Source organism: Trichechus manatus, unplaced genomic scaffold (assembly GCF_000243295.1).
Source record: "Trichechus manatus latirostris isolate Lorelei unplaced genomic scaffold, TriManLat1.0 scaffold00031, whole genome shotgun sequence".
Lineage (NCBI taxonomy): Eukaryota > Metazoa > Chordata > Mammalia > Sirenia > Trichechidae > Trichechus > Trichechus manatus.
The window spans coordinates 7,128,937-7,135,368 of record NW_004443967.1 but is presented as its reverse complement, the minus strand read 5'-3'; the positions used below and the strand labels follow the sequence as shown (position 1 = coordinate 7,135,368).

General features: G+C 47.2%; 1 pseudogene; it reads right to left on the bottom strand.

The window, feature by feature from the left end:
• Window positions 1–5,528: 5,528 nt before the first annotated feature.
• On the bottom strand, window positions 5,529–6,092 carry LOC101349020 (ferritin heavy chain pseudogene; annotated as a pseudogene).
• Between the last annotated feature and the right edge of the window lie 340 nt (window positions 6,093–6,432).

Here is a 6,432-nt window from a genome sequence, read left to right as displayed (position 1 = left end):
ATTTGGGACAGTTGGAGGCTATTATGAAGAATGCTGCTAGGAACATTCTAGTCTATTAAGTGTCTTTATATATATATATATACACACATTCATTTCTCTCAGGTTTATACCCAGGAGTAGAATTACTGGGTCATGGGAGAGGAGCTTTGAGCTGCTGCTAATCCCTGGGTGCTGTGTTATCCATCCCTTGTTGGTTCCCTCAACCCTGTCCACACCTCTGTAAACACTCATTTCATTGAGTGGGTCGTCTGTTTACCACTGGGGCCCAGATGGATGTAGCTGGCCACTGGACTCCCCTGAGAGAGAATGATTGCAGTGGTACGTTGACCATTCAGTGGTCCAGAGACTTGTGGACCATTTAGGGGGATTACATAGGCATGGGAACATTTCTTTCCTGACTTTGTATTCCCAGTGAGTATTTTATTTTTATTAGCCTCTTCACCAGAGGGTTTTGGATTGCATTGTTCTTAGATTTTTGTTTTCCTACCCATACTAGTTTCAGCCAACTCATTTTGTGACTTGAATGTAGTTTGTGCCAAAAGTTTGGCTAAGGGACATTCAGATAATCTGTGGGCTCTATCGTCAGGGCTCCCCTGGGTCCAAACATAGGTCAGTCAAGGAACCCAGGGAAACCTACTCCCTTGAGTGTCCAGTGGTGTTTCATCTGATCAACTTCTACCCATAGGGCAGAGCTGAAGAGAAGGGGAATGATTATAGTCAGTCTGCTTAGGCAAGAAGCAACGCCTGTTATTGCAAGGCTACCAGGCTCTGTGTTAAGTGCCAAGGGCAGGACCTGGTCATTTTGCCCTCAAAGACTCACTGAGGCAGATTTGCTCAATATAAGGAAAATTTTTTCCAAAGGTTAGAATTATCGGGAAATAGAGTAGGGTTTTGTTGGTGGGGACTGAGCTCCCTGCCTCACCTGAATGACGTTACAACTTGGATAAAGGGAGACGGAAGTCAAGCATCAGGTAATGGTTGACTTAGGTCAGTCCTGGAAACTGTGACATGGAAAAAGGATGCCACCTTTCTATTTAAGCGAGAATCACCCCTAAAGCAGTGAGCCCTTTTTTTTAAAGAGGGTAACAATTCACCCGAGAGGCAATATAACCCATGTTAGTGAGAAATAACCTGATTGAACACATCTGGGGAACTACAATCTCAAAGACAGATGTTGAGGGCCATGCTGAGTATCGGACAGGAGTAAGGTGGGTATTGGCAGAAAATGGCAGAGATCCAATCATAGCTCTCAGAGCTTTAACCCCAAAACCAAACCCACTGCTGTCGAGTTGATTCCATCTCATAGCACTCCTATAAGACAGAGTAGAACTGCCCCATGGGGTTTCCAAGGCTGTAAATCTTTTTTTTTTTTTAATTTTTTAAATTTTATTTTAGATGAAGGTTTACAGAACAAATAGTTTCTCATTAAATAGTTAGTACACATGTTTTATGACATTGGTTAACAACCCCATGACATGTCAACACTCTCCCTTCTTGACCTTGGGTTCCCTATTACCAGCTTTCCTGTCCCTTCTTGCCTTCTAGTCCTTGTCCTGGGCTATTGTGCCCCGTTAGTCTCGTTTTGTTTTATGGGCCTGTCTAATCTTTGGCTGAAGGGTGAACATCAGGAGTGACTTCGTTACTGAGCTAAAACGGTGTCCGGGGGCCATACTCTTGGGGTTTCTCCAGTCTCTGGCAGGCCAGTAAGTCTGGTCTTTTTTTGTGAGTTAGAATTTTTTTCTACATTTTTCTCCAGCTCTCTCTGGGACCTTCTGTTGTGATCCCTATCAGAGCAGTCAGTGGTAGCCGGGCACCATCTAGTTCTACTGGACTCAGTCTAGTGGAGGCCATGGTAGTTGTGGCCCATTAGTCCTTGTATCTTGCTTTCTTCATTCTCCTTTGCTCTTGAAGGGGTGAGACCAATGGAGTATTTTAGATGGCTGCTCACAGGCTTTTGAGACCTCAGATGCTACTCACCAAGGTAGAATATAGAACATTTTCTTTGTAAACTGTTATGCCAGTTGAGCTTGATGTTCCCAGAGACCATGGTCCTCACAACCAAGGATGTAAATCTTTATGGAAGCAGACTGCCACATCTTTCTCCTGCAGAGTAGCTGGTGGGTTCAGACCGCCAAGCTTTCAGTTAATAGCCGAGCACTTAACCACTGTGCCACCAGCACTTCTCACAGAGCTGTAAAGTACTCAAGAAATAGAATACCTTGTTTATTCCATTTTATAAATGAGATAACAAGGGGCCCAGAAAGTTTAGGGGCTTAGTTTAAGGGTGAATGGAAGAGTAGGACCTTGATCTCAGGACTCTACCTGTACTGTGGTGCTACTGTCTCTCTTGTGGGCCTCAGTTTGCTCATCTGTGAAATGGATGGAATCTAGGCAGATTCAAGAATATTGACCTTGCGCCAGGCTGATTCCTAAAGAGGGGTGGGAAGCTGTGCCATGGTCACCAGTGGTTGGAGGCAGACCCACAGGGTGTCCTCACACAGTCCAGAGCCTTCCTGGTGTCTTCGGTAAGGCCGCCCCAGTTAGGACTCAGGCTGCCACGGAGGAAGGGAGGGAAGGAGGGAGGGAGGGAGTGAAAAGGCCTCCCACTTGCTTGCAAGGCCAGCTCAGCTCACCTCTGCTGTCCTTTCTGGGGGGCATGGAGAAGGCTCTGCCAGTTGGATGCCATGGGAAGGAAGTGAAGGCCAGCACCTGTGGGAAAAGTCTTTCTCTAGCCACATGGTCGGCAGGAGGCAGGGTCGGGCCTTAGGAGCTCTGCCAGCTGGCACAGCTGCCCCCCAGGAGTTGGGCAGAGTGACTTGGGTCTTCCTTCTCCTACACCCTAACCTGAGGCCTGTTGAAACTGCTTGTTTCTCACCCTTAACACCTCTTGTATCTGTCCCCTACCCTGGCCCTGGTACAGCTACCATCGCCTCTCTGGGGCCTCTGCAGCCTCCTTCTGCAGGTCAGCTTCCCACAGTCCCTCCCCCATTTAATGCTGGGGATGGGCCTTGTTGCCCAGAGATGTGTGATGCCTGTGTTTGCTCCCTCATTCCCATTCATGTTTATGTGGCTACAATGTGCCTGGCCTGAGGGCACAACAGTGAACAAAACTCCCTCCTCCCAGGGGTGGATGACCCAACAAGCGAGGTAAGTATGGGCTTACTTGTGCTTACTTGCTAATCTATAGTGAACAATTTCACATCATTTTCAGCACATCAAAGATTCTGCTTCTAGGTATGGCTGGCATCTGTCTCTCTCCCAACCCCACAGCACCTTCCTACAGAATCAAACAAAGCCTCTTTTCAAATTTACAACACCTGATGGGGTGGATGATCCACTAAGCAAGGTAAGCATGGGCTTACTTGTGCTTACTTACTAATCTATAGTGAAAATACATTGTTCACTACAGATGATCTGGTAAGCAAGGTAAACATCATGCTTACCTTGCCTTGCTCCTCCCCTGCCCTGTGGGACTGACGGTTCTCTGGGACAGACGTACTGAATTATCTACACAAATAAGTGCATAACTACAAATTATCAATGGCTAAGGAGAAAACCCACAGTGGGGAGGGTTTGTGTAACGGTGTTTCATCTGATCATCTTCTACCCATAGGGCAGAGCTGAAAAGAAGGGGCATGGTTATAGTCTGCTTAGGCAAGAAGCAACGCCTGTTATTGCAAGGCTACCAGGCTCTGTGCTAAGTGCCAAGGGCAGGACCTGGTCAGTTTGCCATCAAAGACTCACTGAGGCAGATTTACTCAATATATGGAAAATTTTTTCCAAAGGTTAGAATTATTGGGAAATAGAATAGGGTTTTGTTGGTGGAGACTGAATTTTGTTGTAGGTTCCATAATTTGGGCTTTATCTAAAGAGAGTAACTTGGGGATATCAGGGTGGAGAAGGGTCTGAATTTAGGGGACGTCTAAGTTCCTAAGCCCAGCAAGCTTGGTTGGCCATCAGCTGGCCTCCGCCCAGCCTCCCTTCTGCCACTGCTTCAGTGCCTAATCCCCCCCACCACCATTACTCAAAGGGCTCACAGTGTGGAATTCACCTGCCTTTTTCCTCATCCGTACTTTTCCACCTGCAGTTCCCCCTGCTAGAGGTGTTGTCTGCATCTCCACCCCGCCACCCCCCGTGGTCCCCAGGTGGGCTTCCTTTCTCTCTAAACTCACCACACGCATTCTCCTCCCTTGTCCCTCCCTAAGGCGCTCCGGTGGCACAGTGGTTAAGTGCTCGCCTGCTAACCAAAAGGTCAGCTGTTTGGACCCACCAGCCCCTCCACAGGAGAAAGATGTGACAGTCTGCTTCTGTAAAGATTAAACCAAAACCTCTTGCTGCGGAGTCAATCCCAACTCATAACAACCCTATAGGACAGAGGAGAACTGTCCCCATAGGGTTTCCAAGGCTGTCATCTTTACAGAAGCAGACTGCCACATCTGTCTCCAGCAGAGCAGCTGGTGGGTTCGAACTGCCAACCTTTCAGTTAGCAACCGAGCAAGCACTTAACCACTGCACCACCAGGGCTCCTTCTGTAAAGACTGCAGCCTTGGAAACCCTATGGGGCAGTTCTACTCTGTCCTATAGGGTCACTATGAATCAGAAATCAGAATTGACTTGACAGCAACAGGTTTGGTTTTGGTTTTGTCTCTCGCTGCTCCTTCTAGTCCTGTTTGCTCCTCCATTCCCGGCCCCAGAGCCACCCCGCTCTCCTCTCACCTGACGTCTCCTCCACATTTTCTAGCCCCGATCACAATCTCCAATGTTTCTCCGACTGAAGTAAACACATGGACTCCATCCTTGCTAAAAAATTCTCACAGCTCTAGGAATATTCCCATTGACTTCATTTTATTAAGCATCGACTCAGAAGACAAGAGTCTTACTGCAAATTATCACAGTAAAGGGAAAGCTTTTTGTCTATAACTGACAAAAAAAATTATCATCAAAATGATAATCAGCAGAGCTTCCAGACTAAGATGGACTAGGAGGAAGGACCTGGCAGTCTACTTCTGAAAAAATTGGCCAGTGAAAACCTTATCAATAGCAGCAGAACATTGTCTGATATAATGCCAGAAGATGAGCCTCTCAGGTTGGAAGGCACTCAAAATACAGCTAGGGAAGAGCTGTCTCCTCAAAGTAAAATTGACCTTAATGACGTGGATGAAGTCAAGCTTTCAGGACCTCCAGTTGCTGATGTGGCATGACTCAAAATGAGAAGAAACAGCTGGAAACACCCATTAATAACTGGAACATGGAATATGCAAAGTATGAATCTAGGAAAATTGGGAGTTGTCAAAAATGAAATGGAACACATAAAGATCAATATCCTAGGCATTAGTAAGGTGAAATGGACTGGTATAGATTTTTTTTTTTTTTTGATACCAAATTACTTTATTTTGAAGGAATGGTACAAATGAAAGAACTGAAGTGCATGTTTTGGTACAATTTATAGAAAAGGTAAAGGTAAACCCAACATGCATGCGCTGTCTTGGTGCCCATGGAAGTCACCCCTGTGGCTGTGGGGCAGCAGGCTAAAGCTTAGCTGTCTCCATCACTGTCTCCCAGGGTGTGCTTGTCAAAGAGATACTCTGCCAGGCCAGATGCGGGGGCTCTCATCTTCCACAAGTTGGTCATGTAGTCACCCAATTCTTTGATGGATTTCACCTGCTCATGTAGGTAATGAGTCTCAGTGAAGTCACACAAATGGGGGTCGTTCTTGTCAGTGGCCAGCTTGTGCAGTTCCAGTAGTGGCTGATTTACGCTTTTTTCCAAGTGTAACACACACTCCATTGCATTCAGCCCGCTCTCCCAATCATCACAGTCTGGTTTCTTGTTAACATGAAGGACGATTTGGCCACCTCGTTGGTTCTGCAGCTTCATCAGTTTCTCAGCATGTTCCCGCCCCTCGTGAGATTGGTGAAGAAAATATTTGGTAAAATTCTTCAGAGCCACATCATCGTGGTGGAAGTAGTAAGACATGGACAGGTAGACGTAGGAGGCGTGGAGCTCCAGGTTGATCTGGCGGTTGACGGCGGCCTCTGAGTCCTGACTGTAGTTCTGGCGCACCTGTGAGGGGGATGCGGTCGTCATGGCGGCGGTTGAGGAGAGGTGGCCGCGGCTGCGAGGCGCTGGAGCGGCGGTGGGGGCCTTGGGGCGTCCGAGGGCGCTGCTGTGAGGAGGTGGTGGAAGGCTGACTGGTAGCTGCTGGTTGGGGGAAGGTTGGCGAGCGCCGGGTTCCGTTCAAGCACTGTTGAAGCAGGAGACCACGGCGACTCTACGAAGAACATCTAGATTTTTTTTTTTTATTATACTTTAGATGAAGGTTTACAGAACAAATAGTTTCTTATTAAACAGTCAGTACACATATTGTTTTATGACATTGGTTAACAACCCCACGACATGTCAACACTCTCCCTTCTCGACCTTGAGGAAGTT